The sequence below is a fragment of the Anas platyrhynchos genome, chromosome 3 (assembly GCF_047663525.1).
Source record: "Anas platyrhynchos isolate ZD024472 breed Pekin duck chromosome 3, IASCAAS_PekinDuck_T2T, whole genome shotgun sequence".
In the NCBI taxonomy this organism is placed as follows: Eukaryota; Metazoa; Chordata; class Aves; order Anseriformes; family Anatidae; genus Anas; species Anas platyrhynchos.
This window is the reverse complement of record NC_092589.1, coordinates 65,417,501-65,437,241: the sequence shown is the minus strand read 5'-3', so window position 1 is coordinate 65,437,241 and position 19,741 is coordinate 65,417,501. Positions and strand designations below refer to the sequence as shown.

General features: G+C 39.0%; 1 long non-coding RNA gene across 5 annotated transcripts; it reads right to left on the bottom strand.

The window, feature by feature from the left end:
- Nucleotides 1-313: 313 nt before the first annotated feature.
- On the bottom strand, nt 314-5,409 carry LOC106015985 (uncharacterized). 5 transcript variants are annotated; one of them, XR_001188366.5, is made up of 5 exons: nt 5,352-5,409; nt 5,073-5,244; nt 3,724-4,212; nt 1,821-1,940; nt 314-738 (listed from the first exon to the last, which is right to left on the bottom strand). It is a non-coding gene; the product is annotated as an uncharacterized lncRNA (long non-coding RNA). The 5 variants fall into 5 exon arrangements; XR_001188369.5 differs by lacking the exon at nt 5,352-5,409 and having other exon boundaries at nt 3,724-3,997; nt 4,080-4,212; nt 5,073-5,343; XR_001188363.5 differs by lacking the exon at nt 5,352-5,409 and having other exon boundaries at nt 5,073-5,343.
- Nucleotides 5,410-19,741: the final 14,332 nt, after the last annotated feature.

Sequence of the window (19,741 nt, the reverse complement as noted above, 5' to 3'; positions counted from 1 at the left end):
AACTCCTCTAAGTCATTGTCTAACAAAGATCTACTGACAACTTCATCTTGAATTCAGCAGGCATGGACCCAATCCCTTTCACAACCAAGGACTTTCCAAAATGGAATTCAGGCTGATCAAAATGAGAAAACACTGTGAAATTCAGGTAGTCATGTGCAACCTAGATAGGACAGGGCATTTCTTGTTGCTCTAGAGGAACACATCAACATAAAGTTTTGTGTATGTATTTACTCAAACATTAACAGCAGCCTCTGCTGAGCTTTATTTTCCAAACTGGGAACATATCAACCACACAGCTACTAAAGATAAAATGTTTAGGTAAGAAACAAATGTGATTTTTATTTTTGTTTAAAGTAACCATATTTTCACAATCTAACATAATAAGTTTAAAGAGATACTGTCAACACTACACATTTGTTAGAAAAGACATTCACTATTATCTCTGCCAGTCAGAGGAATACATGGGGCAAAGTTTCCATAACAAATGATTTAGCAAAAGTCTGTCTGAAACAGGTTGATGATTTTCAGATTTTGGGGCTATGACCAAGAAAAATGTTGCTTGCTGGTCAAAGACTTGCCATGTGCATCAGACACCATCCCTTGGAGACTTTCTTTTGGAATTTGCCTAGGCAGTAATACCTTGATTTAAAATACATGGATGATGGAGTTAAAGCCACTGTGGAAGAAAATGACTGGCTGGATTTATGTGTCAGAAGCTAAATCAGTTATATGCTCAACCTGTAAGAAGAAGAATTAAAAATAAATAAATAAATAAATAAATAAAATGAGGAAAGCAGGAGAACATAGCTTGCTGCCTTTGGAAACAACTGACTTTCTGTACTGCCTCGTCAGCTTGATGGTGCACCTAGTTCTCCTGAGACCATGGACTCAGCTGTGTCCAGAGATGTCTGCACAATCCAACACTGATTTCATCTGCTCCTGTTTTATGAAACAGTCTTTCACCCATGTACCTGCGTAGTACTGCATATACTCATTGTTTTCTTGAGGAAGAGAATGCAAAGATAGAGAATCACAGAACAGCTGAGGTGGGAAGGGACCTCTGGAGGTCACCTTCTCCCACTCACCAGCTCAAACAGGGACAACCAGAGCAGGGCACTGAGGACCATGCTGAAGTGGCTTTTTAAGATCTCCAGGGAGGGAGACTCCACAGCCTCTCTGGGCAACATAATATCAATTCACAGCTGCTTTTTGAAGACTTAGCAACCAAATCTAGAGACCAGCTTGCACAGTGTATTTTGGCTGGTGTTACCTAATTTGAAGGGTTTTCTTTTTAATCATGCAAACAAGTTCTCATTTGCTCTAAAAACACTAACTAAGATCAGATGTCCACTATTCCCACATCGCAACCTAATTAGAATATTTAGTTATTAATAAATGGGCACAGTGCCCTGCTCTTCCCTTTCCTCTCCTTTTGCACAGTGACAAGGCAACATGCAGGTCATAAGCCTTCAGTTCAAGGGAGGTCCCTCAGGGGACTGAAGAGCATTTCTGAAGACCAGGTGACAGCATGGCAAGGTGGACAGTGGTGGACATGGGGATGTCAGGGGGTGACAGCACCTTTTGAGCACAATTGTTTAGACCTGATCCATTAGTGTAAAGTAAATCTCTGGCATACACAACAGTTATCCATACATATGCATTTGAGAGGACATAATGTATAGACAGATATTCAGAATGAGTTGTTTAAATAATTATCTTGGATACAGAACATCAGAATAAAGCAAAAACGACTTTATATGTTTCTTCTTTATCTTGACAAAATTAATTTGAGGGAATTAATTGTATTTGCAAGTTCTCACCTTTCCCACCTCATCATTAGCTTCCCTGGTGCAGGTTGTTAACAGGATCCACCTCAAAGTATCCACCAGATGTTTGCAGGGACATTAAGATATTTTAGGCCTCAGGAAAGGCGCTACAAACTGAAAGGAAAACAGGTTCAGAAAGACAGAAGAAAAACTTCTGTTTATTTCCTTGTAACATCATCTCAGATCTTTCCTGCATCAAGTTGGAAATGCCTTCAGTACCTTTAGTAGTGAGTTGGTTCAGTTTGTCTCTTTGTTAAGGTTAAAAACAGACCTGCGAAAGTAGACATGGCAGTCCTTTGGAACAAGGCACCACCAGTACACTTACATAAGTTGCTATAAAGTTGTTTGAAGTTGATGCATTTGCCACCAAAGATTTAGGATGAATATGCTCGTATATATATCTTCATACGTATACATCAAATAAGACCATGTACATAGTCCCTACCATTGCTTATTTGAAGAACACTTTATTTTATGAGTTAGTGGACTTTATCAGCATTTATGGCTTATATGTACACACACACACACATATATATATAAAGTAAAAGCATTCAATTTTTAAGTATTAGTATATCCAGTTTAGAAAGAAAGAAAAGAAAGATTGCTGTTAAAATACCCTTTTAAAATTATGTTTCCCTAAGGAAAATTAATTAAGGATCCTGGAAAATGTTTCAGTCCCTTTCTTGTACCATAATCTAATCCTGAAGGACACTCTTTGATTCACTTCTATAATACTTTGTTTTTTCCCTCTCTTGTTATTTTATTTTACTTATTCCCACAGCCAGCTTCAAATGACCTCAAGAACACAGGGCAGCTAAAAGATTGCTTAAACTTCTTAATACTTTTAATCCTTACTTGTTATAATTTGATTACTGAGACAGATTTTCTCTCTGGGCCTCATATTAAATCACTTTCAAGTTGAAACAAACCAGAAATCCTTTCAACTTAACAGAGCTTGTATTCAATATGAGCTAGTCAGAAGTAGCACAGACTGTAGGATGTTGCATCACATGCTTCCTGCATTTTAACTACAGGGAGAGCAAACTTCAATCAATGTTACACATGAACTTACCTTCATAGCGTATCTCTTTTTCAAGAGCAAACATGAGTAAGTATAGTTTTTGAAGTGCATGTATATGCATGTGTATAAATGTGTATGTCTGTACACAGGTAGATAATAGATTTATACGTATATATAACTACTGGTAATATAATCGTCAGAGTTGAAATAACCTCTTTTTTGTAATAAGAATGTCCCTAAGAAGCTTTTCTTTCATGAAACTCATTCCTTACCTCATAAGACATATTGAAAAGAAAAAAAAAAAAACAACTTCTCTGGGACAGCTGTTCAATTGATTGCATAGAATCCTTTCATAGTGATTTCTCATTTTCTTGGGAAAAAAATAGGGTAAAAGAAGATTTCAAATTCAACAATGAATAAGAAATCATATAATGAAACCCATGGCTATGCCACAATAGAAAATTGGTGATTTTTCCATCAGGTTTCATTCTGAAGCTTTTGCAAGAAAATGTTTCTGAGAAGGTGGGTTTTGCCTTAGCTTTTTTGGTTGATCAGAACAAAGTGCAAGCATCCTTTATGTAGCTTTGTGACAGTCAGAGGCAGAGGGCTTGCAAGGTAAATTTTAAGATTTTAAGGATATTAATATGATACTTAATTAACAATCATATGAAGATAAGCTTTAACTGAGTGCTTCTGTCCCTCAGCACAGCCTGCCTCATCCCCCTCTGATGTCCTCCACCACCACCCCACCTTCTGTGCAGGCACAGGGTTCAGGGGAGCACCTGCTCTTGGTACTGATGACCATGGAGGCTCATGTTATTGTAATATGTTTATCATGTTATTGAAAATCTAGTTTTAAAGAACCATAGTGAGTACCTTCCTTTTCCAACAAACTCCCTGGAGCCTGAAAATCTCCCCCTGGCACAGAGGGCACTAATAACAAAGGCTTGTACAGCAGGGATGTTCAGGAAACCAGTGTGGAAACATTACTGCACATGCTCTCTTTGTCATCTTTGACCTCGTGCTGCAGCTGGTGGGGCTCACTCTGCCTCTGAAGACCAGCTGTAATGGAGCACTATGTCACGGTAGAGACCTGCTTCAGCTAGGATGCTTCCAGAATTGAGGCCATGTTTGTTAGCGATGTCTACAGCTGCAAGAGAAATACAAATCCCTGCAGCCCTATACTCTCATCTTGGCAGAAGAAAAGCCCTTTCACCTTTAAAATACATTACAAGAAATGGGCTCAGATTAAATCTCTCGATCCAAAACCACTCAATTTACGGAATGATCGAATCCAGACTCAGTCTCTGCTGGTTGGGCCCCTCACTGGTGTCTGCACATCACTTATAAACACACACAGGTGCTCTGTCAAAAAAAAAGAAGGAATCTTAGGTCTTGTAATGAATATACTACATACCTTTTACAGTATTTCCATCCATGCACAAGTTGAATCAACACAACAGTAACAAGAAAAGCCCCTTCTTAAATGCTAGGTATGTGTTTCTTGTGTTTCTGTAACTTAAAAATAACCAAACATCTCCCTTTGAAAATCTGCAATCATAAAAATTGTTTCCAGGCTAGAAGATTTTATGCCAAGTTCTTTCTGCAGTCTAAAATTTAGAAAAAAAGGAATTTTAATGAAAGCAATGACCAACTGTTAAGTTTAACGCTATTGGTAGGTGCTACTTTCATTTATCTATTGCGTTTGAACTAGGAAAAAATAAAGGAATTAGTGATTGCAAAATTAGAGATTGCAACTGCGGGTAGACTCAGCAGTCTGATTTAAGACTATGGATTCAGTCCTGCAGTTTCCTCATAGACAACTCTACCATGGTATCAAAAGTTTTTTGCTGGGTTGAAGGCAGGTTCCTGGGCTTAATATTTCTCATAAAACAAACAAACAAACAAATAAATAATTTAACTTTCTGAATATTTAAAAAGCACTGAAATTACTTTTTTTTTTTTTAAGCCAAGCTATCTAATTTTTTACTATTCAATATGAAATTACTTCACCTGGCTCTGTGAAGCCAGTCTACTTTCACTGGGGATACCAAAATTAAATTAGAGACTTTGTTCATTGTATTGGTTCATCCTCTGCACATTCCAACAAGCAAAGACAAGCTTTTCCATGGGGGAGCCTCCTGCAGCCCCAACACCCAGAACAGAGGAAGGACAGAAAGCAAGCACATGAGAAGCTCACGGAGTGCTGAGGTGTCAGGACATACCTGAATCTGGTCAGGAAGAATGTGAAGTGCAATCCACAGTAGGACAGCTATGGTTGTTCAACTGTCTTCAGCTTGTTGGGCATGCCAGGTGGGAACTCTGGTTGGCCTCTCAGTGTTCAAATCTGTGCCAAAACATGGACTAGCTGCTGGCACCCATCTGGAGCCCTGCAACCTGCAGAGAAGGAAAATCACTTTGCTCAGAGGTAGCTGGGTAACTATTGGTAACTATGCACAGTGGAGTGCATGGTACACCTGCACCCCCAGGTGCTTACAGCCCACCTAATTCCTACTTTTGTCCTTTAAATTCAGTGTGTACACTCTGGTGCCATGCAATTTCTGTAGCCATAACAGCTGTTGCTGGTTTTGTTAACACCAATCAAGCTTCTTTGCCACCTGAGGCATCTGAGCCAATGTACTGGCTGAAGCTAAACTGGGCTCCTGAAGACAGCAGGAATGAAACTAAGCCAAGGAATGTATGTCCTGGTTGCAGCACACATAATGGTGTTTATTTTCTGACCATACCTTCTGGATTGGGTTTGCAGAACTTATGCCCTGTATCTGGTGTAACAAAAGTGGTGTAACCACTTTTTTCCACTCCAGTGGCTCAGGTAGTTCTCACTGCACTGAAACCTCATGTTGTACAGACTAGAGGATATTTTGGGACTGGGACGTCCAATGCCCTTCTCTTACAGTTTGGTATGGATCAGGAAACCACTTCCACTTGCACTCTCTGTCAGTAAGATAATTTAAGCACAACTATGCAGGTCATTGAAATCAGTATTTATTTGAGGGAGAAGTCTGGTCTCCTTCCCATTAATACCTAATTCAATGTTAAATAGTTATTTCCTTATGGCTGTGTCTTTCCTCTCCCAAATGTATATCCTGACAAAGCTACAGTTAACTTCACTTTTTATTCCCTCACCAACTTTATATGAAAGCATTTTTTTCCAGTCTTTTAATAGCGTTTGCTATTCTTTCCTGCACCCTCTCCACTGTTTTGCTCTCATTTCTAAAATGTGCAGTAGAGCATTGTACATCACTTTAGAGTTTATAGGGCCCATGTTGCATCAGGGATAGTCTGCATCTCCACAGTCCTGGACTGGTTCCCTCTTTATACACTCAAGAATTGCATTAGCCCTTTTGCTACAGATCACACACAGAGTTCAGGCTCAGTTTTCCACCTGCTGACTCATCAGTTCTTTCCAGGCACTTGTTTCTGAGATCCTGTCTGCAATTTCTGGGTCTGACTTAAGGGCGTTGGTTTTAGACATTTAAGTTTTTCTGCTATCACTATAAAAATGTACATATGTTTTTATTTACTTATGATAATTTATTTATTTTTCTTAATATCACCTGAAATAATATTAGCTCCCTGGAACCTCACTAAGAACAACTTCATGTAATTGTGACACCATACTGGCAGCTAAATTTTGAAGTCTCTCAGCTAACTCATTCTTAATGCATCACATATATGCTATTGATTTTGAGACTTTATTTTCTACAGAAGTTGAGGAGTAAACATTTTATTGTTATTGAGAAAATGAGTGAAACCCTTAAGTCAGCATGCTAGACTGATTGGTGGGCACAGGTTTATGTTTCTGTTATTATTCATTAGTTCTTTAACGGATACCTAGTAACTAGAAGTGGAAAAAATCCTGCTAGATTGTTCAGTCTTGTCTCGCTATCTGTAATTGCAGGTATTAATCTAATACCACAGACTAATGCCTATAAATATTTTATCTCAGAATTGCTTTGAAAAGAAAATCCATATGGTATAACAAGCAGGATACCACAGCTAGCCTTTGCCCTTTTGCATGCTTTGTGATGAAATTATGAGTTTTTTGAGATGTACCAGTTATTCAGATATAACCTTTGCTTTCACTGACTTCTACTAACAATTTGTCTTCTGAGTAGACAAACAGAGTTTATGGGCTAGATAAAGTAGCAGTTTTATTTCAAGCATGTGTTTTTATTAGACAGGACTAATAAAATCTTCAATGGATTTTGTGTATACTTGCAGAAATCTGTAAATGCCACCCAAAATTATGAATCGGAGGTGATTAGAGTTAATAGGCTACTCTAAAGGAAATTTGAAACTGGAAGGTCTTTTTACATGTGATTTAAATTATTTTGAAACGTTAGTTTCAGAGAGAGGGAGAGAGAGCGTGAGAAGGAGAGAGAAAGGGAAAGATTTCTGGGCTCCTCTGGAAATGGGGTATAGAAGAGCGACTAAAACCAGTAACCTTACAGCACTTTCTATTAATGTCTGTATTAAATCAGGAAAGACCAGCGAATTATCAGAGAATTATTTTTCTTTCTGATTTCGTTACAAAAGTTCTTTGTTTACTCATATTATTGTTTCTTCTCCCCATTTTTAAAATCATCCTAGGTCCCCATCTTAGCACTGCACGCTACATTGAAGCCGTTTTACCGGCTTTTAACGTTTTTCAGTCCACCCCTTTGTGAGGAAAGAAACTAAGATCTTTGCTTGGTCTGCAGGTCAATGGGGCTCGTTGATCTTACTGTTCTGTCAAAAATTAAAAAAAATTAAATAAATAAAATGTAGGAATCAAAATTCCACAGAGAAAGAAAAAACATATTTTCTACACTCAGAAAGCAAACTACTGGGGAGCTGACAGAGATGAAAACGTTAAATTTGTTCAAACTAAAATATTCTCATAAATAAATGCATACCAAAGATTGCAAGCTATCATTGCTCTAAAATATCATAGAATTTCAGTATTATCTCCTTTATGCAGAGAAATAAGGTGCAGTTATACAATCAGCAGGACACGTTTTTAAAAACCTGGCATGAAAATCTATCTAGATATAGTGTGGCTGACAGAAAACATGCTGAGTTGGAGTTTGCTTTCAACATTTGTGTGGCTGCCAGAGTACTATACTCAGAGATATTTAGGCCAGAAGGGACATTAGATCATCTAGCCTGACCTTCTGTGTATCACAGGCCATTGCATGTTACCTAACTGCTCCTGTATTGAGTCCATCTAATCTGGCTTCAGCTGCCATCACTGGTTCTTTTTAAACCTGTCTTTACTAGTTTACAAAGAAAGTCTTTGAGCTATAATATTTTTCTTAATTTCTTAAACTTGATTATTGAGCTGTAGAATTTTTTGTTTGTTTTTTGTTCTTTTAAAAGTTTATTTCCTTATAATGCTCACAGAAAGTGAATTTATAATGGCATCAAAATAGCAGTGCAAACACACTATGACCCTGAAAAGAACATAAAAACGCATACTGTGTCAGAGCAAGAGCTGATCTAGCCCAATGTATTCCTCCCAACAGTGACCATAAGAAAATGCTCCCAAAAGGGCAAACACAGTTTTCCTGACTATTGTCCCAGATTCCAACTAGTTTCAGGTTGAAAGATTTCCTGAGACTGCCTGCCCTGATTCACCTTTCAACAGTAAGCTCCATAGATCTATTCCCTTTTACATCAGAAGTCATCTTTTGCTGATTTTGAACCTGGCTCCCATTAGCCAGACGATCCTCAGTAGAAGAGATGGTGCTCAACAGACCCTACACCACTCACAATTCTGGTGGACTGTGGTGGACCACTCTGCATCCTTCCAGGCTGCAGAGCCAGCTCTGCTCAGCCATCCCTGCTATGGAAGCCATACCTAACCTTTGGGCACTTCTGTCAGCCTCCCCTGAACCTTTTGCCATTTCCACTATGCTCCTGAAGTGTGGAACTCAGAACTGCAGGCAGCATTCAAGCTGTAGGTGCACCAGGAGCTTGTACTGCTGCATAGCTATGTTTGTTCCCTACTTCTTTCCTATTAGTTCTTAACATTCAATTTGCTTTTCTGATTTCTAGGACAGATTTGTTTTCATAGAACATATTCCAGAATCTTTCTCCTGAGTGCTAACAGTCAGCTCATGTATTTTATAAGTAAAGTCGAGTTTATTTTCCCCATATTGCTTTACATGCACCTCTATTGAATTTCTTTTGCTGTTCTATTGCTTGCTCGGTCTTGCAAGATCCTTCTGCATTATCTCAACCTGACCATATGAATATTTCCACACATTTCACTTCACACACTGGGCAGAGGCCTATTTATGTGGCAGGAACAACATTTGTAGGCAAAGGTAAGAACTTTCAGAGTGCTGCACACACCCACGGCCAGCTTGAGCTGCAGCTAGGAAAGCCATTGTAGCCTAAAGAAGCTGCCAGCTCATGATGCAACCCCGAAAAGTAATTTAACCCAACCTGCTGGTGACAATGTCAGCATGGGTACATTTATTTGAGACTTTTTGAGACCTACAGTGCACAATGCTTTTGTACTCCATGAAGACAGGGCCAGGCCACTCACAATGCTACATGGCAGGAATATGGGAGACCATGGGTGAAAATTAAAATGAGAGGTTCAGGTGTGATACAGGGAGAAACTTTCCTCCCATGGGACAAGTTGCCCAAGAAGGCCATGCCAGCACAGTCCTCAGGGTTTACAGCTCTGAGCAGCCTGGCGTGGCCTCAGCGCTGAGCCTGCTGCCCCAGGGCTGGGATGGGGGTATCCTGAGTGCCAAGCCAGCTACAGCTGTCAGGGATCCCAGGATTTCAAATGCTTGAGAATAGCACTGTGAAATGTAACTAAATTACCTCTGTCTTGAAATGATTATACACCTGGTCTAGTTGGATCCATTTTGGGCCAAGCAGCTTGTTTCTGCTGGTACTTCGCTGTATAGGTGTACCCTATATTTTGCTTAATATTTGAAAAAAAGTAAGTTCAAAGTTCAAATTAACTCTTGGGAGCTTGTTTTTTTTTTTTTTTTTTTTTGGATTTTCCCTTCTCAGAAGTGGCCAAACTGGATAAAAATAATTATCGGACTTCAAGCAGATATGTGTTTACTGAAAGGAAAGGCAGTTATTTTTCTTCCATGTCTGAGAGAGTATTTTCTGTGTTGCTAGTGAGACATGATTGTGACCAGAGATGGGTGTATGTGTATATAGACTGCATGACAAAATTTTCTTTTCATCCCAAATGGCTTTGAAAATGATATCAGATGGAAAATGTAGAAACAGAAAGGTAATCTGTCTATACAATGTCTCATTTAGCTGCTCTCTGAGGTTATCTGGGACTGTCTTAACCTAGTTTTAATTGATTAGAAAAGTCTGAGTAATTGCCTGCACTAGATGCAGCCTTCCTCTGTGCAGACCTTTGTATCTTTTAGAAATTCATCACTTTTCTTCAATTATTTGTGCCCCCGGACTCCCCACCTCATCACTACTGGATCTAAGGAGAGGGGAGACGAAGGCTATGGGTGTCTTTCATGACCAGGCAGGAGGGTTCAAACACAATTCCCAGACTTAGGGTTGAGAAAAGAGGAAAAAAATGTAGACAGAAAATTCATTTCCCAGAGTTTTGGTCCCAATAAATGAGTTATATTTGTCCATTCTGTTTGTCACAAGTTTTCCTTCCATGACATATAATCCTCAACGTGTGACATGAGAAGACTATAATTTGAAGGGCATCATTCAGACTCAACAGCTTTCCTCCCACCCATTGTGTCCCTTTTAGTAACAAACTCCTGGGAATCCATATTGTTGTTTCCTCTGAATTCCATAGTGGTTTAATACCTACTTTAAGATGTCTTTGATTGTTGTTCAGTTTTCTTATGACAACTGCCTGCTTCACAGGAGAACATTTGCTGTAGGGTGAGAACAATGCTCTTGGGTGGCAAAAGACACCTCATGGCAGGAGCAGTACAGCTGTAGATGTAGTCACAATCGGTGTCTTAAATCCTAAAAATGTTTGTTTTGGTGAGCACAACCAGAGTTTCAGTGATGAGATTTTAATTCAAGACCCATTCTAGCAGGTAGTCTGAGCCCATTTCTAGTTGTTTCTTCTGTACAAACTCAAACAGACTTGTTTGTAGTGTATATCAAAATGTTGTGGTTTCTTTCTAATTTTGCTATATTTTGATATATGCAAAATTGTTACATCTGAAGTTTCATAAAGCAGTTATATACAAGTCTTTTGGTTCATGAAGACCAAGCTTTATGAAATATTAGGAAATATTATTACATAGCCTAATTGCAAATAATTACTTGCATTTGAATAATGAAAAACAAGTTACCTGGGCAATATGCAGTTTTGTGTGGATACTGAATTCTGAAAGAAATTTGCTTTTGCCTTTTTGTTATTGAGAATGTTTTCAGGAAAACAGATCTTATGGTGAAGCAAAAATAACTAGAAAAAAAAAAAAAAGTGAATTCTGAATTTGTCTTTTGTGAAATTTGCATCAGAAAGTTAGTTACATGTAACCTACTCAGAGAAAGAAAAAAATATCATGAGGTAATTTTAACTTTCAGCTTCTATTATGGTGAAACAGGATGACAAAATCTTATTCAAAATCTGATTCTTATTCTTTAAAATAAGAATTTCTTCACCGTCATCAGATTATGGAAATAATAAAAAAGGACTATTGGAAGACACGTGCAAGGCAATCCAAGCATGGAAATTAAGTCTGTGTGAAGAATAAAGAATTTGTCCATTTGCATTGAACATGCAGAAGCCAGGGTGCAGAATTTATCCATGCATGCAAACTCATCTAACCAGTCTGGAATACACCTAATTGATGTGCATATGCATCTCTGTGGTGTGCGCATAATAAATGCAATGTGTCCTGGATCACCTGTAATGCATGACCTTGAACAGGGAGTGTGCCACATGTGGCTGTGTTTCCATCTGAGACTCTTGAGTCTGGGAAACTCTGGAACAGAAAGCCTGGAACTTTTTACACCAGCGTTATTTTTCTGTGGTGAGAACATGCATACAAGATATTATCTCTTTCTTTAGGGATTGTATTGTATAGCTAACACTTCAATGAAACTTCCTATCACAATGTGTTGGTGCTCACCAACCCATTTATTTATTTATTTATTTATTGGTAGGTGGACTCAAATCAGTCTTTTAGGATTTCCCTTTGGGTAGCTAAACTAAGCAAACTCTCACATTGGACTGTTGAGTTACAAAAATCTGCATACCTGTCATCAGCTAATTTTTTCATCATTTATTCTCTTAATGAACATGAGATATGCTGAAGCTGCTTTTCAGTTTTTGTTTAGTTTAGCTTGCGCTTTACACAACTGGGAGCACTGTAGCTACTTTTTCTAGTTAAATGTTGATACTGAACAATCAAACATACTTTGCAGTAGAGAAACAAATGATTTCCATATGCATAGAAAATCCCTAAACAAATCCATCAAATATGTTGTCTCAACTATTTTTCTTCCAGCACTGAGAGAATACTGGCACACAGTTAGTATACAGCATCTGGTTAGCTGAAAATACATCAACATCTCTGAAGTTTTAAAACTTTTTATTTGAAAAACAAGTCTTTCCCACAAAGTATGAAACAATCCATCTACACCATTTGACTGTGATACTGATTCCCCAGACTTTTAGTATGCTTGACAGACATTTTAGGAAGGTTTACACATAGAAGGTTGCAAACATATTATTGGTGCTTGCAAAAATGGATGTTTTTAGACATTTTTCTTTGGAAATTATAACTGCTGTATTAAATATTGGTTATGGCATGTATGTATTGTTTATGATCACAGCACTAGAGCAAATGGCATGTCATTTGCCAAGTATACTATACTTTATGAGTGTGCCTATACTAGTTCCAAAAAGGAGTTTTTGGCTTTACTGAAGCCAATAGTAAAATTCTTGTATACTTCAGTTGGCCTTTATTTCACCCTAGGAATTTAAGACTGGATTCCAATCGGGATCTAACTCTAGGTCCAAAATTTAGATCCTCAAAATCTCTGCTCAGCTGGTGTCTAAACTCTCTAGGCACCTACATTTCTGTTGTTAAAACTCTCCCTCTGACTATAAAATTCTCCAGCTGGCTATTACCTGTGCCTCGAGAGCACTAAGCCATTTGGTGCCTATTTTAGACCTGCTCCTCAAAAAGAATCGTACACAAGCGTTCTCCGGACTGTCTTACCCAACGTGCTCAGTCTGGTAACAGCTTCAGGGAACAGCTGAGGTTTGGTAGAAGTGACAGTGCACATGAGGATAAAGGTCCTTTCCTCATCTGTAGCTCCAGTTCCCTGTTGCCTTTGCTCTTATATTCCTAGAATGGCAGCACTACGCTAGGTGTCATGAGGGCCTGATTTTATGTGGACTGACTGGAGAGAGGACAGAGAAACAGAGGAAGAGCACATGTAAGTGTGGTGTTGGAAGGACACCTGGCTCTGGGTACGCCCTTAGCTCTGCTGCATGTGCTTTGTTCAGGGAGGCTTAATGTAAGATTATGTACACTGTCCTTGGAGCAGGGTCAGGAACCTTGGTCTGATCCTCTCTAATGAGTGCTCACTAGGCTCCAGAATTACACTAACACCAACTCCGTCTTTCTTGCCAAATTTATATTTAATTATTCCCTGTAAAGTGAAACAGCTTCCTGTCTTTGAGTACCCAGAAGCTTGGCAGCTAATGTTTCAGGCTTTTTTGCAAACCAAGTGTGGGCTCAAAGTGCCTAAGGGATGGGTGGGGAATAAACTTTTGGCTCCCAGTCTAGCTACACTGGTGGTGCTACTGGGGGAGAGCAGCTCCCCAATGCTCCCAGGTGCCCGGAGGACCCCTTGCAGAGAGGAGCACAGCACGTCTGCAGGTGGGTACAAACTGAAGAGCAGCATGTGTGTATCGAGAACCTCAGGGAGTTATGGAGGAAACGTGCCTGTGGAGAAATAGCGCTGTGTGCTGGGAGGTGTGCGGGAAAATCCTGCTGGAAGGCACGGCCTGGATGCCAGCTAATGCTTACCAGACTTTCAATTCTTTTTCTTTCCAACCTTGTCAAGATCATAAGGCACCCAAAAGACAAAGTTTGGAAACTACTCTGTAAGCTGGTACCTTTTAAAGAGCAAACAAATAATGAATCCCCAGTCTAATTATCACCAAGAATTTTCCAGACTTTTCAGCTGTTATGCAAAACATTTTGCTTCCCTAATAATAATTATAAAGTTCTTAAGTAGACTGATTTACTCAGGAACAATAAAGTTTAGCTGAAATTTATATGTTATTCAAAGGAAGGCAGCTCAGGAACTTGCTGTTCAAAGGGAAATTTGTAGTGCTGTTTTATACAGAGCTAAAATTAAAAAGAAAGTAAAAGAAGTCTGTGTTTTACATTAAACCCAACCTTTTTGATAAGAATGCTGGCCTGAAGCAATTTAAGCCATGAAAAATGAACTCCCTGAGCACTCCTGTCAGAGTCCAGTGATGGAAGGATCCCTGTAAATTCTTAATCTGCCTTTCTTCATGGCAGGACAATGTAGTCCCATAGAAAGGAAGGTCAAGGAACTGAACCCCCACAGTAGGTATCCAAAAAAGCAATCAAGCTAAACTAGCAGGGAGTGGATTCCAGCTGAACTCTGTGGTGAGGAGCTTTTCTATTCCACCACAGGTATCTTATAGAAGGGAAGATTCCTGGGACTAGTGGTTTAATTTCTCTGGCTACCATGCTAATCACATACGTCCCATAATTACTGTCTTTCTTTCTTTCCCCCAGACTGTCATTCTTCTGTCTCTTAGCTCCGTCCAGCAGGCAGACAATGTGGACACAAAGGCTGTGCAAGCTGGCTAGGCACCTGATGGAACTCCGAAGCTCCATGACACGCCACCCTGTGCCCCACTCTCTCTTTCAAATATTTAATTTGCATTCTTTCCCAGCAATAGCCAAATGCTCAGGGGCTGCTTTCCATTTTCACCTCATTAGATTATATGTCTGAACATAAAAATGACTGAGAGCTGTGAACCAAATCAAGCTCCTGCAATGTGTGCTGCAAACATGCCAATCATAGTGATGACACAAGGCAAGGATTTGGCAAAAGTCATGCATGGCATTAATGCTAATTGTGTCTTTGCAGGTTAGACCAGTGTCAGCTTTATAGCAAACTCATCTTGTTTATGGCACAATGATGGATTTCCTAGAAGATGGAGTAAATAATTTTACAGTGGGCTGCAAAGAGAAGGGGTCTTTGACCAGAGGAAGAAACATAGCACTAGTCAAAGGGATTGACCAAGGAACAGAAGCTTATTTCCATGCCAGCAAAACACATGGCTCACACACTTTCTCTGGCTATGTAAAGCAGAGGAAAAGGAAACAAATTAGACTAAAACCCAAAAGCTGGTAAAGCTCTCCAAGAAACTATCAGGTAGGTTCAGAGAGTCATAGCCTCACTGAAGCTCTTTGCTGGCAGGGTAAGGACATGGTAGGTTAGCTAGCAGGAATGTCCTTCTGCTATGTCCTTCCCCTGGGTGGGACCTCTGGTGGCATGGGCACACTGCAGGCAGACCCTACTGCACACTTTCCTGGGCAGCTTGCTCTGCACCAGAAGCAAAGGGCCTATAACTGTTCCCAGGCAGACCCCTCATGCAGATAAAGACAGCATGGAGAGCTCTGTGTCTGGGAAGAAGAGACATTCATTTAAGTCTGCAGGGACTTCTTCCAAGTTTGAAGAAATATATTTCAGAGATGGTTCTACACACTGCAGTGTCCTACATAGGGTCCCCATGGTGAGCAGTCATATATACTTAAGTTTTAAACTGAAGGAGAAAATTGAGAGACTTTTTAATAATCTGGTTTAAAATACCTATATGATTCCTTTTGTGGCCTATTATCTTCATAAGAAGGTTAAACAATTAGGAGGTGTGCATGATGGAATAATCATATTTAAAATGTGGCGAAAGGTGTTGCTTTTTTTCTGCCTCTTTCTATCCCTTGTTTAGTTGGGATAAATAACATTTGAAAATACTGCCGTGTGGTATAGCATTTGGAGAAGTCAATTTTATTCCATGAAAGTAAAAAGAAGAAAAAGAAAAAAGAGTAGTGTAGTAAGGAGTTATACAGCATATTTAGTGTTCACTGGGAGAGAGGCGACAGCCTGGCATGCAGGAAAAGGAAGCATCTGGGGAGAAACCCACCCTGCGCCAGCCCTGCGCCCCGGGATTTCGTAACGACTGTAGTTGAAGTGGCAGGAAAGCCTTTCTCTTCATCTTCAAAAAATATGCCTGCAGCCTTCCTGGGAACCCTGATTAGGCAGCTGATTTGAAACTAATCTGCTGTGTGCATTAACTGTGAAAATATAGCTTCAAGTGTTCAACAGTTTTCTGCCTGGCTTATGAGAGATGTAGCCCTCAATTTGCACAATTTGGATTGCAATTTTCCTGTAGCTCAAGGATATGTATATTTAGGGCTGTGATAAGAAGCAGCTTCTGTACACTGGGTCAGAGTCTGTTGCTGAAGAAGGTGTGAGAAGACGAGCAGGAGGTGGGGGGGCTCAGAGAAGGCAGCCCTCACCAGTCCTCTGCAGGTTAATGCAGACTTTTTAGTCCAGAGAAATATTCACCAGAACACATATTTAGGAGACTGAGAAGGATTTGGAGTAAGGATTTATCATTTGAGGTTGTGACCACAGGGAATTTTTTATATCCCAAATTTCAATTTTCCACCAGTGGCAGAGACAGACTCAGGTTCTATGATGCATTACATACAGCAGCTGTGTGAAGGGATGCTTCCCCCTTGGCTCCTTCGAGTGTGAATTTGGACAACATCGAAGTGGGCACAAGCTAAGAGCTTGCATAAAAGGTAGCGTTGATAGCAGAACTTATAATTAGACTTTTAAATTTTTGCTGCTTTCCTGCTTTCATATCAGAATTTTCCATGGATATTAGTTAAACTCTCCATAGCTTGCAAGCTTAAAGAGCTTTCTTGTAAGGAAAAGTGCCTACTTGCCCGGGGAGCCTCCTCCAAGTTAGTCTGTACCAGCTTTACCATAAATCTAAATACTTTCATTTTCTCGTATATTTTTTGGCGAGGACTCACCTATATTACTTGATTCTTAAAGCCAGCTTGAGGGAAAGAGACAAATATGTAAATGGCTCATTGACTGAAAATCTAGGCCAGAAATTTCAAAGAAAGCATTGTCAAAATACTTTAAACTACAAAATCATAACTCAGCTGCTAACAAATAACAAAACTATCTTCTAACATTTTACTTTATCACTGAGTATTATCGTCTTTAAAGTGACTAATGAGACTGACCAGCTTTATTAATGACCTCATGGTTGATAAATTTTGCAGCTAAGTGTCTTACTGTCTGTGAGGTAACGCTGAAGAAATAGATAAGTGTGTCTGTCTAACTGGCTGCAAGAATTGCACTTTTGTGTGTTTCCCTCTTTATACTTTCCTTTAAGTATGTAATGCCATTCTCTTGCCTTTTTTTTTTTTTTTTTTTTTTTTTTTTTTTTTTTTTTAATTCACACTATTAAGTACAGTTCTCCAGGACATGTAATAAACAGAATGACAGAATGTATAATATATTCAGTGTTCTGGTTGAACTGTAGATGGGCTCCCTCATAAATGTAAGAAGGCACTCAGCAAGTTTTAAACAAGGAGAGGAAATGCTGCTGAAAGGAACAAGCAGACATGCAAGCCATGACATAAAAGTCATCTGAATAGGTAAACACTGTAAAGAAAGTACAATGAAATGGCTAAACCTATGTTAGCAGAGGAAACTGGGGACCTCTGGAAGTGGTTCAGTGAAAAATATTTTCGGAGGTCTTTCCTGGCACCATTATTATGGATGAATGAGTTGTTGCATTGTGAGTCAAATTTTGAATAATTCTGAAACAGCAGATGCAAAACTTTGGGGACAGAGGGTGAGAGGAGAGTGGGTCTTCCAGCAATGAAGCCTGCAAGGTACCTTCCCTTCTTCTTTTGGGGTGCACAATAACAGAGACGAGGCCAAACAGCAACAGACCAGCAATCCATTCATACACTACTTGATTCTGAGGAGCACCAGAAATTCACAGAAAGTGCATAAAATACCATAGCAGACAGTCAAGAATAGCTTGCTTGTACAGAAAGTTTCTCCCTAATCGGTTAATGTTAGACTTATGCACTGGATGGTATCTTTCTTTTTGTAAATGCTTTGTGCTGCAGCTTTGCCTATGCTCATTACCCATTTCAAATACCTCATCTGTTTTTGATTCCCATGAAGATTCTGGATTCAATTGCATCTTACGGCTGTACTTGCTTTTATTGGTGTTAAATATTTTGTCTAATAATTTTGTTGGATATCCTTTTTTCTTTCTTTCCTTTTTTTAAAATGAATGAGTAGTAGGAATATAGTTGGCCACAGCTCTATTAATAAAACCAAATTCAAGTAGAGAATGTATTTTTGCTGGAATGAAAATTGCTTTATAAAACTGTCAGATTCACTATAATTTTATTACAAAAGAAAATTGGAAAAAACATTCCAGAAACACACACACACAAAAAAAAATAATCCCGTCTTGTATTTCATTTTGAAATCATGTTTCATTTCAACATTATTTGATTTTGTATTATTATGTTTCTAAATTCTCATATGAAATATTCTTATGCTCCTGGATGAAATTGTATTTTCAGAATGCTCATTTATAAACAACCCAGAAATTTTCAGTTCACACTGTGACTCGGAACAACAGTTTTGCAATACTAAACAAAGCATCCTGAAATGGAGAACTTAGCTACAGACCTCATTAGATGTAAACAAAAAACCCTAATATGCACCATTCATTGTCATCCTTGTTTTCAGTCTTTTATTTTATGTTATTTATTATTTTTTTAATGTTTCACTGAATGAGAGTTATCTAGTGTGTTTAATAATAGTTAACAACCCTCTCTGGATTTTTGTTTTCACTCCATTATTCTGGTATTAAGAGGTCAGAACTGAAGAAAGTTATTCCAGATACTAGTGTCATAGATGGCTGTTCACCTCTTCATAACTTTCTGTCATAATTTCTATAAAATGTTTTACAGGTATGATAATATAAGATAACGCATGCATTTAGAACTTCATTAAATAAGCCATGGAGCATCCACACATGCACACACAGCTTTACTCCATAGTTTTACTGCCCTGGAGAGAGCCTAAGATATTTTCTTTGGCCTCTTATTCATGAATACCTTAATTTTGTTCTTCTTTGGATAGTACTTGAAATTTATCACCTCTCACTTCTATGTTTCTTTTGCTCTCAGGGTGGGTAAAATTTTTAAGTGTTACTCCTGAGGAACAATAACACCATAAGAAGGCTCTGGCTATGTATTAGCTTTTGCTCAGGGGAATGGGCGAACTGCACTTATGCTGGAGTCCCCACTTAACAATCTTCATCTTCTCAGTATTATGTCATGGTTTGCATTTAGTATTTCTAGCTTCTTTTATGAGGTTTCTGGCAATGCTCGTTTTTAAGTGTCATGGGTTACTGAGTAGTGCAGTGTGTTAGCCCTCTTCAGGAACTAAGAATCCTGCCACCAAACCCCTCCCAGCTTGGGAAATAGATACTCATCACAGTTTATCTACTCTAGATCTAGACAGCAGAAAAATGAGTTGCCTAGTGTAGCTATGTGCAGTTAATGAAGCTATCTAGATGAAGCTGACCACATAGGCACTGGTTGTGAAACGCCTCCTTAAAAAGAAGTTAAAAAATAAAAGCTAAGTATTGGTATTTGAAGACTAGCTGAGTACCCACTTCAATGTTCACTTATCTCCCATTGCCACTACCTCCCAGAAGATCTGGGTTTAATTCAGTGTGGATTCCAGTGTGTGGCTTGGGCACATCACCCTCTTACCAGCTGCGCTTCCCGGATGGATGTGCAAA